Below are 13,860 nucleotides of genomic sequence, written 5' to 3'. Positions count from 1 at the left end.
TGGCACTTGAAAGGAATGTGTATTCTGCTGTTGTTGGATGAAGTGCTCTCTAAATATCAGTTAGACCTTAGTATTGATGGTGTTGAATGCTGTATCTGTCCTGATTTTTCCGTCTTGTTTCTCTGTATACTTTTGAGAGAGGTTTAAGTCTCCAGCCATAATTGTGGATTTGTCTATTTTTCTTTTTAATTCTATTAGTTTTTGCTTCACATATTTTTGCTCTGTTTGGTGCATAAACAGTTAGGATTGCTGTGTCTTCTTGGCTGGACTTACTGTTTTATCATTATGTAATGCTCCTCTCTGTCCCTGGTAACTTTTTTTTGCTTTGAAGTCTACTTTATCTAATGGTAGTATAGCTACTCTTGTATTCTTTCGATTAATGTTTTCATGGTATATTGTTTTCCATGCTTTTACTTTTAAAATCTATATTGTTATATTTGAATTAAATGTCTAGTAGACAACATAGAATTGGATATATGTTTTAATCCCTCTGCCAATCTCTCTTAATTAGTATATTAAGACAGTTTGAATTTAGTGTAATTATTGCTACGTTAGGACTTAAATATGCTGTTTTTTCTCTCCATATTTGTTTTCTGTGATTTTTATTTTTTTCCCATTCCTGTAGGTTACTTGAAAAAGTTTAAAAATAATTTGTTTCCTCTATAGTACTTTCAGTTTTTTTTTTTATTTGTTTTGTTTTAAGACAAGAGTCTCACTATGTTGTCTAAATAAAGTCTCAAACTCCTGGGCTCAAGCAGTCCTCCCACCTCAGCCCTTTAAGTAGCTGGGTATTACAAGTGCATGCCACTTGTAATAGAGTCCCTTTTGAACTCTATGGCCTCTTTTGTGAAATCTGTTGTCATTCAGATTGTTTCCCCCTTACAAGTAAGATGTCCTTTTTTATTAGAATTTTCTTTTTTTTGTCTTTAGTTTTCAAAAGTTTGACTGTGACATGACTTAGTATAGATTTCTTTGGGTTGATGTTGTTTGGAGTTTTCTCAGCTTCTTGAATCTGTAGATTTGCATCTTTTGCCAATTTGAGGAAGTTTTCAGTTATTATATCTTGGAGGACTTTTTCAGCCTGGCACTTATTTTCCTCTTTTTCCAGGATTCTGATGACACTAGTGTTAGATTTTTTTGTTTTAGTCCCACAGATCCCTAAAGCTCTGTTTTTTTTTTTTTCAGTTTGTATTATTTTCTGCTCAGATCGGGTAATTTCTGTCTTCAAGTTCACTGATTTTTTACATTGACTTCTGCTGTAAGCTCATCCATTAAGTTTTATAAAAATTTCAGTTATTGTGATTCCCAGTTCTAAAATTTTCATTGTTTCCTCTTTATGTCTTCTGTGTCTTTACTGTGTGTTTTTGTTTGTTTCAAGCATGTTTGTAATTGCGCATTGAAGGATTTTTATGATGGCTGCTTTAAAAATTTTGTCAGTAACATCTTTGTCATCTTGGTGTTGGCATCTTTTTTTTTTTTTTTTTGAGACAGGGTCTCACTCTGTCAGCCAGGCTGGAGCACAGTGGCATGATCATGGCTCACTGCAGCCTCAACCTCTCAAGCTCAAGTGATCCTCCCACCTCAGTCTCCCCAGTAGCTGGGACCGCAGGCACACATTACTATACCCAGCTAATTTATTTTAATTTTTTTATAGAGATGGGGCCTCTACAAAATTGCCTATGCTACCCAGGCTAGTCTTGAATTCCTGAGCTCCAGTGATCCTCCCATCTTGGCCTCCCAAAGTGCTAGAATTGCAGGGGTGAGCCACAGCACCCAGTGGTGGTGGCATCTATTGATTGTCTTTTTCATTCAGTTTTAGATCTTCCTGGCTCTTGGTATGATGAATATTTTCCTATTGGAATTTGTATATTTTGGGTTTTACGTTATAGGATTTTTAATCTTGTTCAAACCTTCTATTTTAGCTGGCTGTAGCAGGTGCCGAATAAAATCTAGTGTGAGCTCAGTAGGGGAAAGGGAAAGTGCTGCCCATTTTGCCAGGAGTGAGGATAGAAGTCCAGATTCTCTATTTTGCCTCCATTGACACTTGTGAGGCAGTGCTCCTCAGTACTGCTGGGTGGGTGTTCTTGATTCCCTCTAGGCTTACACACCATTGCTGGAAGGGACAGGAGTGCCACTGCTCCCCACATGGCTTCACTGACACCATGGGAGGAGGTGGCTTCATTTTACTAGGCAGTGGTATAGGTCTTAACTCTCCACCAGGCCTCCTCCAAGCCCCTAGCCCCTCTCTAGTGGGGACAGAGAGGGGTGTCTCCTTACTGCAGGATGGGGGCGGAAGTTGAGGCTCCCCACATGGTCTCCACTGCCACCACATGGCTGGATGGTGGGAGGTAGGAGGGGTCTCTGCCACCTGGTAGAGATGAAATCTCTGGCTCCACACTTGGCCTTCTCTGACACCACCCTGGCAGGGGGCTTGGGGCACCTTGATACATCCTGGTGAGGGTGGAGGTTGAGGCTCCCCACTGGCCTTTGCTGGTGAGGGTGGGTATGGGGCCACTGTTGCTGTTGTTGTTTCCTGTAGCATTTGGTTGGAGTTGAGTGGCTGCTGTCTAAAGATTTTCTCTTTTGCTAGCCTGCCCTTTTCCTGGTCCTTTGCTAAAGAAAGCAGACTTTTGTTGGGAATGTTTTTGTGTGCGCCTTTTGCCATTTCTGAGTTGCCAGCTCCTTTAGCTCCAAGACAACCAGAAAACTCCAGGGACTCACTACTGCATCATTCCTTGTGGCCCAAGGCCCCTAGCCTGTCTGCCTTCTTCTCCCCATCTTCAGATTCTCTTCTGTTTGTTTTATATATAATGCCCAGGGTTTTTACTTGTATTTAGAGGGACAAATAGGGATAAGTATGCCTACTCCATCTTCCTGGAAGCAGAAGTCCTTGGGTAACATTGAAAAAAGGGCAAACTGTAAGAGTAGAACCTAATGTCAGCTCAGCCCTCTGTTTACTCAAGAAGCCCTGCAGGACCCACAGCAGGGATTGCACCAGGAGATGTGAGGAGGGGGAGCAGGTGGGCCTCCTGTCACAAGCTGGGTTTTTCTGGAAGCAGACTCAGAGATGGAGTTAGCATGTAGGAGCTCCAGTAGGGAGTGCTTTTGGGATCAAAGCCTATGGAAGGGAATGGAAGGGGAAAGGAGAGGAAGGGGAAGGGGAGAAGAAGGAAGGGGAAGGAGAATTGTATAGAGGGAGATGCCAAGGCTCCATGGAAGCCACCGCTAACCTACCAGGGCAAGCTGAAGGTGGGATGAGCTTTCATAGCTGTCCTGACTTGGGAACAGAAGGTCAGGCCTTTGTACACCTGTATTGCCAGTCACAGGGTGTGTGTTACCCTGAAAAGGGATGTGACCCTTGGCAAGACAGCCTTCTTTACTGAGGTCATCCCCAGGGGTGGTGACAGCGGAGGCTGGCCTTGCAGCAGCCAGGGTCCTTCATTCTGAAGGGTGCTGTGGGTGACATGCCACGGACCTGCCACACTTACCTTTCTTCAGCTAGTGACAGAAAGCTCTGATCACAATGCTTCTCTGTGGCCAGACCTGGGGACTGATGGTTCCCTGTTGATCATCTATGTCCTTGATGCTGTTCTTGAGGAAGGGGTAAGCCCTGGACATGGAATGCTTTCCCTGGTTATACAGGCTGGATCCCAGCAATGAGTGCAGAGTTCTTACTCTGTTCCCTTCCATCGTGTCTGGCTCCAGCCAACTTGGCTTCAGTTTAATCTCCTCTTTTTTCAAGACTAAGCTGCCACCTTTAAAGACATTATTGTTAACAGTACTAATAATATGACTATTATTGATTGAGCATTACTATGTTTCAATCGATTTACATATTTTATTTTATTGAGTGCTCATAAACACTCTATGTGGTAGGAATTATTATTGCTCATTTTGCATATGAGAAAACGGAGGCTCAGAGAGGTTAAATCACTTGCCCAAAGCCTACAAGTTACTAAGAAGCAGGGTCAGAACCAAACTGTTGTGCTTTTCCCACCATCCAGTGCCATCTGTATCCTGTTCAGCAGGGTCTCAGCTGGCTTAACAGAGCCATTATCATGTAGCAATACAGAAGGTTCACTTTGTCCTCTGTACAAAATGAGACTGTCACATGCAATTTCGGTTTTAAAAAGAATTTGGAAGAAAATATTTCAAAATATTTACTTTGGTTACCTCTAGACTGGTTTGGTTACAGATGATTTTGAAAAAACTTTAGCATTTTCTAACAGTTTTACAAGAACATGTATTACATATATAAATAGGAAAAAAAACCTTTTAAAAAGGAAAGTAAACAGTGAGACAACAAAATTTGTTCAGAAGTGAAGCCAGCTGTCAGTGGTCATGGTGGGAAAGAAAAGCAACAGAGCCTGAGAATAGTCACGATTTGTGGACTCTGCCCTCATTTGTTAAAATGATTCCATTTATATCTTAGATGTCTCTGAAATGCAGATTCTAAATCTGTTTTTTCTAAGTCAGAGTCTATTTTGGAAAGACTAGGGAAAGTGCTTATATAAATATTGTAGTAATTTCCTCATAAAGTTATAATCATACATCTATTTGCACCTTACAGTTTACAAAGCATTGAACGTATACTCTCTAGTTTGAGCCTCCCAACAATAATGTGTAAGGCGTTGCTTTCTTCTTTCTACAGGTATAAATTCAGCCTGAGATTCCAGAATATTCTGTGTATTGACCACTACAACAAGAAGAAAAAGTCCATGTAGGACTGAAATGTAAGTCTTAACGATTGCTCAACCTGGTCTCTCTACCATAACACCTTTGAATTGAGTTATCTTACAAATAATAATTTCCACGTCTACTTGAAGTGGATTTGTTTATAGGGCATTGCTTTCATTAATTCATTCTGCAGCTGCTGAGTGCTAGGGTAAGCCAGGCTTTCTCCCTTGCCTGGGGATGCAGCAGTGAACAAAGTGGACACTATCCCCCTCCCTCGAGTTTTATAGTCTGCAGGCCAGGAGTTGGGGGTAGGATAGGAAACTAGAGGAGCAGGATCATTTCCAATGGGGGTTGAGAATGATGAAGATGAAAAGCATAATGCCGGGGGAGAGAGAAACTTGTTGGTGTGTGGGTGTGGGGCCACTTCAGGTAGAGTCTTCAGGGGCCTTTCTGAAGAGCTGGCATTGACGCAGTACCTGAAGGAGGAAGCCAGTAACCATTGAGGGGTTAGAGCCTTTGGGTAAGAGGGAACCATAAGAGAAGACATCCCGAGGCTGTGGGAATGGACTTGGCTTATTTGAGGAAGCAAAGGAAGGTTTGCATGACTAGAGTGGGGGCCCTCGGAGAGTAGTGGACCATGGCTAGGAATGTGGCCTGTGACTTACTTCCCACAGTAAGTAAGAAGTCCTCTTCTCCAGGGGCCTTTGTGTGAGCCATGGCCAGTATGGTCTGGTGGATTCCAGCACTAGCCCTAGCACTCACTGCATCCCAATCTTAGGAAAACGCATCCCTGCATTCCCAGCCTCAATTTCCCTACCAAGAAGTGCAGGGTTGTCACTGTCCTCTTCCTACTGAATTCATTTTTTCCCTTCCTCACAAGACGACAACCTCTGTGAAGACTGTAATGAGGTCACTCCTTTCTAACTTCTCCACACTCCCAACCCATCCATACACCTACACTCGGAAGTATCCAGGCCATTTTTGTTCAATCATGGCAGATCAACTGATATACAAGCTAGGGATTTAAGAAATATACAGGGGTTGGAATAAACTGGATTTATTGGCCAATTGTAAAAACTGGTACTAATATTTATTAGCTATAGAAAGAAAAATAGAGGCCTGCGCAGGCACTGTAGCCAGCTGCTAGCTCCCAGCCACCCCCACCATCCGGGCCTGGGGACAGAGCCCACTCTCCAGTCCTTTCCTGCCCTCAGGGATGACTTGCTGGGAGGATGATGCTATCTTGCCTGGGATTTACTCATCTGAACAGCCCATACTTCACACCTGTGGCTCCCCACTAACCACACCTCCTCTGAAGAATTAGTGAAAGGAAGGAGTCTTGCAGGAGGGGTAGGTGATGTTTGCTTAGCTTCATGCCCAGGGATAAAAGAGCGAGCTTTCCAAAATTCCAGTCTGATCTGTACTCCCCCGCTTCATGCTGGGCTGGGCTCCCCATCACCCCCAGAAAGAAGTCCCCTGTCCTGGCTGGGCGCTATTGCTCACGCATGTAATCCCAGCACTTTGGGAGGCCGAGGCAGGCGGATCATGAGGTCAGGAGATCAAGACCATCCTGGCCAACATGGTGAAACCCCGGCTCTACTAAAAATACAAAAATTAGCTGGATGTGGTGGTAGGTGCCTGTAATCCTAGCTACTCAGCAGGCTGAGGCAGGAGAATCACTTGAACTGGGGAGTCAGAGGTTGCGGTGAGCCAGGATCATGCCACCGCACTCCAGCCTGGCGACAGACTCCGTCTCAAAAAAAAAAGAAGTCCCCTGTCCTTACACTTTCAAGTCCTGCAAATTCTAGCACCCCCTGCCTTCCTTGAGTGCACCCACTCCCTGTTCTGTTTCTCTGGCCCTGTCTTCTGGCCTTTCTTAGTCCCTGGCATTGGCCATTCTTGCCTCTTCCCTATGGTTGAGAATTCTCCGTGCCTTTCCCCTTGCCTCAGTCTTTGGCACGTGAGCTCATTCCCACTTTCATCCCTCATGTCTCGTTTAAATATGGCTGCCTTTTGGACTCCCCGGGAGAGAAGTTTTCTGTTCCCCGTTCCTTCAGCCCCCCAAGCCCCATCTTTGGCATCTTGTCATAATTTGCCTTAATGGCTGGCTTCCCTGTTGGCTATAAGACCCTGAGGACAGTGGCTGCATTTGTCCTATTCCCAGGTGCTTTTTTTTGGGTGAAGGGCGACAGGATGTCACTGTGTCACCCAGGCTGGAGTGCAGTGGTGCAATCATGGCTCACTGCATCCTGGACCTCTTGGGCTCAAGCGATCCTCCTACCTCAGCCTCCCCAGTAGCTGGTACCACAGATTTGTACCACCACACCCAGCTAATTTTAAAAAGTTTTGTAGAGATGGGGTTTTGCCACGTTGCCCAGGCTGATCTCAAACTCTTGGACTCAAGCAATCCTCCTGCCTTGGCCTCTCAAAGTGCTGGGATTACAGATGTGAGCCACTGAGCCTGGCCTCAGTGGCTTCTTCCTGCCTCACACAATATCTGGCATAGGAGCCATAAAACTTGGTTGCATGGATGAATCAGTGAACCAGGAAGCCCTTTGAAGCTTTTCCACACTGCTTAGATTTCAGGGTGAAATTTGGGGGATCTCTTGAACTTCAGTTTCTTAGACTCCAGCAAAGAACAGGACCTGTAACTTGGAAGTGAAGGTGAGAGAGCCACAATGACAGGAGCATTTTCAAGCTCTGACCCGCTAGCCTAGAGCCTAGAGCCAGGCCCTGCTCTAGGCTCTTTGCGTGAATTATCTGGTGAATCTCACAATTGCTGTTTTAATCTCCATTCTTCAGCCAGTCCTGGGAGTAAGGGGAAGGGTGCGTGAGTACCAGGTCAGAAGAAAAGCAAGAAGTAGGTGGTAGAAACTCTAAGCAGAAAGAGAAGAAGGCTCAATTTGGGGGATCTGCTGGAAGAAACAGAAGAGGCCCCAGGACTCTGGCTTCAGGGCCAGGGACTGTGTCTGGGTTGCTTGGTCAAAGACAGACAGGCTTCACCCAGAGCTGGCCAAATGCTGGACACTGGGCTAAGAGGGCTTTATATGCCTGCTTCATCGAACTGCACAACAGCCCACCAAAGAAAGGGAGTTTCAGAACAGTTAAGTCGCTTGCTCAGTGTCATACAGCCAGTGGCAGAGGTGCAACTGCAAAGCCCCCTTGCTCACTGGGGCATTCCCAGCTGGTCAGTGAAACAGCAAGCTCTGGTTTGCTTCCTGAGTATAGCCCAGATGAGTTTGTTTGAGGCACTGACACCATCTTAGAGATTTATACAAATACCACACTGCTCAAAGCAGCAAGGGCACGCCTGTAAGAGCAGATGCAGAACCTGCCTTCATAACAGGAGAGCAATTGTAACTGAGGTTCCTCGGTCTGGAGGCTGTCAGAGAATCCCCTGAGCCCAGCCCAGCCTCTTGATCAGGGCATTTTGGGCTAATGCCCCAAGTCATTTCTCTGCTGTCTGACTGAGCCTCCTCCCTCTGATAACCGTAAAGTGCCATCTCTTCTATAAAAACAAAAGTTTTCTTCTAAAGCTGTCTTCCACCGCCAACCAGAAGCCCAAGGCCTCTTATTTCTTACAAGTTTCTGCTCCCAGAGCCATTTTATTTCTCCTTATTGGATGATCAACTTTTCCCTCTTTGCCTGGGACTTTTCTGCTTTTAGGACTGGAAGTCCTTGGTCGTAGGCAGCTCCCTCAGTCCCAGGTAAAAACCAGAATGGTTGGTCACTGCTCTACACTGGGAGAGGGTAGAGAAATGTTTTTTAATTCTCATCCATACATCAGTTTCTTTAGCTGCTTAATGTATGCAGCCTGTCCGATTTTGTGACAAACTGTCAAAACATTCCCAGAAATGGGGTGGGGGGAACCACATCCAGGGGTCCGACAGGAGTGCACTTGTCCGACCTCGTCGAATTATTGCATAGCTGCACTTCCTCTGTTGAACACTAGATGGTGGCCTCGCACCCTTGTTTAGAGAAAGTGCGACACTGAACCGGCCTTTAGGAAGTGCTGGGCATTTGGGAAGAACATGGGCCAGAGAGAAGTGAAAAAATATATGCTTATGGGACAGCCTGGAAGAAGCAGACCAGTGTGCAATGGCAAGCGCTAAAAAGGGAAAATATCAGATTTGGCTTAAAATTCCTTAAGCATTTAGACATTGGGATGGAAAGAAAGGCATGTTTATTTCACCAGGAAGTGGGTCTGCTTTCACCAGATGATCTGAATAACTTGGGAATAATACATCGTATAAATGAGAAAAAAAAAAGCTAACAAGTTGGTCAGACGCAGGGAACATCTTCTGGGTGGGTTTAATTACAGCTTTAGCTCCCTGGGTGAGCAAACATCCTGATACCAGAGCCGGCGCTGCAGGTGTGCTTAGCCAGCCCAGCCAGGGCCGAAGATGCTGACAAGACCGGAGGAGGCCCCTCCCGAGGCTGCGTGACTCACACCACCTGCAGAGCGCACAGTTGCCACGAGCCTTGCTCATCCTCCTCGAGCAGCTAAATTTATATTCTGAGAGCAGAACACTGTGGCGCTGGAGCTGTCAGGAGGGAACAGGGAGGAGATGGGAAAGAAGAGTGCCATCATCTTGGAGCGGGCTCTGGGGTGGAAGTGGATTCACATTCTAAGGGCTTTGTAAGTGAGCCCGCAAAGATTTTTCATGGAGAAAGTGGTGTCTGAGAAATTATAGTTTTCTCTTAAATGTTCCCCTCTCCTCCACTTAAACCCCAGTAACGGCTGTCAAGGCCAAGGGAAAATCTTCCCTTTCATTCTCTGAAGTTTTGCTGAAAAATCAACTCAAAAAAGGCAGATTAATAAGAGAAAAGGCATAATACACATTTATTAGCATGCACAAAGCTGAATCAGAGTGACTGCCCCATATCCTGGTGGGGCCCAGATACTTACATTTCCCTTATTTCAGAGGGAAGTGGGGAGATGGGGAATGTAGGTACTTCTGTTGAGAGGCAAGAAATGATTACTAGGGAGAATGAATAGATCAGGAACATAGATTGACTTGTAAATGGTTACCTCTGGAAATTGAATGAGCCTGAGAGACAGACGTTATCCTGTGAAAGGGTCTCTTCAGGTGTGGTTACATTGGATAGATAATAAGATAACAGGAAGAGGAAGGAAAAACAATTACTTTCCTTGGTGGGTTCATCTGGTCTTTGTGCAGATGGGATAAAAGTCTCTTCTAGCATTTGTTGATCTCTAAGGGCCTTCAAAATACTCATTATAGGCCAGACGTGGTGGCTTATACCTGTAATCCCAGCACTTCGGGAGGCCAAGGTGGGAGGATTGCTTGAGCCCAGGAGTTTGAGACTAGCCTGGGCAATATAGTGAGATCCCCTCCCCACTGCCATCTCTACAAAAATAATTTAAAAACTTAGCTGGGCACGATGGTTCACACCTGTAGTCCCAGCTGCTCAGGAGGCTGAGGTGGGAGGATCTCTTGAGTTCAAGAGGTCAAGGCTGCACTGAGCTGAGATCACGTTGCTGCACTCCAGCCTGAGTGACAGAGTGAGACCCTGCCTCAAAAAAAAAAAAGTTAAAAAACCCCAAATCCTCATTATACCAAGGAACCATATTTTGGGGTGAAGTTGCTTGCGCCCCTTCATTACTAACAAGTTATGCTACTGAACTCCCTTTCAAAAGCTTGAGTTGACGATTAACACCCTGCCCTTCACAAGACATACTCATCAACCCAAAGAATGGTGAAGCTGGCCTGGCACTCAGTGACCCAGAGGCTTTTCAAACTGCTGGGGAGAGCTAGTTCTCCATACTCACCCCAGGGTTTCCTTATACAAAGATGCATTTCATTCTGCATGTGGAATATTTAAGATGTCTAAAGAAGCTGTTACCACTTTTTATCTTTTTATGAAATCTGGAAAAACTGAGCTTGAAAAATAAATCCCGTACTAAAAATACAAGTTTGATTAATTTTACAAGCTCAGAGAGATGAAGTAAAACCACAGCCTTCCCCTAGAGCTGGTCCAGCAGGATGACTAAGCCCAGGCAGAGCCCAGTCATAAGGCACGCTTTTCCTGCCCTGATGTCATGTCCTTGGAGCGGGTTAGAAGAGGTCTCTAAAGCAGTGGCCTGGAGTGGAGTCACAGCGTGGAAGATGAGGGGGTTTGCAGGAGAAAGCTTGAAGGAGGCCTCACCACAGAGCTTCAGTGGAACCTCACAGTTGCCTCGGTCCTTCAGAGAGTGGGCCTTTGATGCCTCAAATCTGTTTTTTCTTAGACTCTGGGGCTGGAGGAAGCTTTTCACTTTTGTATCTGCCCTGCAGGTGAAAGTCTGATAGGGCACCAGCTGAGGACAGCCCTGAACTGCAGGGCTGGCAGGAATGATCCAGACTGGATAGAAATGCCATGTAAGTGGTGGCGAGTAGTCGTGTGACAGTAGGCAGATAGTCAGGTATCAGCAGGGCAGGAGAGGGCTCCCCCCACACACACCAGGAATGTTGGGCGACCATCAGGTGAGGGTCAGGTGGTTGTTACCTATTTCTCTAAAGTAATACTTGTTCACAGCGGCACCAGGGAAAGGCAGTCTCCTAATAGATAGAAAACATCTGAAACTGGTGAGCAGCAGCTTCCCCGTAAGATCGCAGGAGAAGGGAGAAGTAACGCAAGACCCCAAAAGTATGTTGTATTAGAGTTGTCTAGAGGGAAAGAACTAATAGGATAGATGTCTATATGAAGAAGAGTTTATTAAGGAGCATTGACTCATAAGATCACAAGCTGAAGCCCCACAATAGGCCGTCTGCAAGCTGAGGAGCAAGGAAGCCAGTCCGAGTCCCAAAACCTTAAATGCAAGGAAGCCGACAGCATAGTCTTCAGTCTGTGGCTGAAGGCCTGAGAGCCCCAGGCAAACCAATGGTTTAAGTCCAAGAGTCCAAAGCTGAAGAACTTTGTCTGATGTTTGAGGGCAGGAGGCATCCAGCACGGGAGAAAGATGAGGGTCAGAAGACTCAGCAAGTCGGCTTCTCCTACTTTCTTCTGCCTGGTTTATTCTAGCGGCATCAGCAGCTGATTGGATGGTGCACACCCTCATGGAGACTGAGCCTGCCTCTCCCAGTCCACTGATTCAAATGTTAATCTCCTTTGGCAACACCCTCACAGACACACCCAGTAACAATACTTTGCCTCCTTCAATCCAATCAAGCTGACACTCAATATTAACCATCACATATGCCACCATATAAAACCCCAAGTCAAGAGGTCAAGCCACGCACTTGGTCTTTCCAGTTGCCCTCTTGGCGTTCTTCCAAGTGTATCTTCCTTCCTTCCTTTCATTTACTACTCTACAGCTTTTTTTTTTTTTTTTTTTTGAGACGGAGTCTCGTTCTGTCACCCAGGCTGGAGTGCAGTGGCGCGATCTTGGCTCACTGTAAGTTCTGCATCCTGGGTTCATGCCATTCTCCTGCCTCAGCCTCCTGAGTAGCTGGGATTACAGGAGCATACCACCACACTTTGCTAATTTTAGTATTTTTAGTAGAGACAGGGTTTCACTATGTTGGCCAGGCTAGTCTTGAACTCCTGACCTCAAGTGATCCACCCTGCCTGAGCCTCCCAAATGCTGGGATTACAGGTGTGAGCCACTGCACCTGGCCTGCTCTACAGCTTTTTAGTAAACTTTCACTTCTGCCCTAAAACTTGCCTTGGTTGCCGGGTGCAGTGGCTCACGCCTGTAATCCCAGCACTTTGAGAGGCTAAGGTGGGTGGATCACCTGAGGTCAGGAGTTCGAGACTAGCCTGGCCAACAATGGTGAAACCCTGTCTCTACTAAAAATACAAAAATTAGTCGGGCGTGGTGGCGGGCACCTGCAATCCCAGCTACTCAGGAGGCTGAGGCAAGAGAATCACTTGAACCCAGGAAGCAGAGGTTGCAGTGAGCCGAGATTACACCACTGTAGTCCAGCCTGGCTGACACAGTGATTGTCTATCTCAAAAAAAACCAAAAACCAAAAAACAAAACAAAACTTACCTTGATCTCTCCTTCTGCCTTATGCCCCTCAGTCAAATTCTTTCTTCTGAGGAGGCAAGAATTGAGGTTGCTGTGGACGCAGAGGAATAACCACTACTGCTAAGAGTAGAGGGAGGGAGCCTTGAGCAGGAGGAAAACAAACCTGGGTCTCTTAACTCCCCAGCCCTAGTTTCTTCACCTCTAACGTTAGGTATAGTAAAAGAGGCTCTACCCATTGCCCATGGTCATTTTGAGAAACGAATAAAATGATGAAGGTGACCAGGTGTTTTAAAATAGAAAGTCAAGTATTTAAAATAGCTCACAGTTTTTGAGCACCTACCATGTTAAGCACTTTGCCACCAGCTGTGGTACTTCTGTAGTGGCACTTCTCACGCAAGTGAGAAGCAGCGACACCGTGACACCTGCACGCCGGAGCCCTGCGTTAGGCTGGGTAAGGGCCGGGACCTGGGCATCACACAGGCTTGGATGTGGGCCTGCTTCCAACAGCTCCCTCCTGGGTGTGATGCTGAAGGGGGTCCTTGACACCTCTGAAGTCTCAGTCTCCTCAAGGTCACACCCAGCTTATAGGATTGTGCTTCTGTGGATCAAACAAGACACAGCAGTCCTCCCTTATCCATAGTTCTGTTTTCTTTGGCCAAAAATATTAAATAGAAAATTCCAGAAATAAACAATTTATGTTTTAAATTGGATGTCATGATGAAATCTCACACCGTCCTGCTCCATCCTGGCCAGGCATGAATCATCCCTGTGTTCAGCATATCCACTGTCTATACCCGGCACCCCTTAGTCACTTAGTTACTGTCTAGGTTGTCAGATCAAAATCATAGTATGGGCCAGGCATGGTGGCTCATGCCTGTAATCCCAGTGCTTTGGGAGGTGGAGGTAGGAGGATCATTTGAGGCCAGGTGTTTAAGTAGCTGGGATTACAAGAGCATACCACCACACCTTGCTAATTTTAGTATTTTTAGTAGAGACGAGGTTTCACTATGTTGGGCAATGTAGTGAGACCCTGTCTCAACAAAACATTAAAAAGTTAGCCAGGCGTGGGTGGTATACATCTATAGTCCTAGCTACTTGGGAGACTGAGGTGGGAGGATCGGTTGAGTTCAGGAATTGGAAGCTGCAGTGAGCTATGATTGTGCCACTGCACTCCAGCTTGGGTGACAGAGGGAGACCCTGTCTAAAAAACA

Source organism: Hylobates moloch, unplaced genomic scaffold (assembly GCF_009828535.3).
Source record: "Hylobates moloch isolate HMO894 unplaced genomic scaffold, HMol_V3 SCAFFOLD_13, whole genome shotgun sequence".
Lineage (NCBI taxonomy): Eukaryota > Metazoa > Chordata > Mammalia > Primates > Hylobatidae > Hylobates > Hylobates moloch.
The sequence above is the reverse complement of the archived record's forward strand: the minus strand, read 5'-3'. Positions refer to the sequence as shown.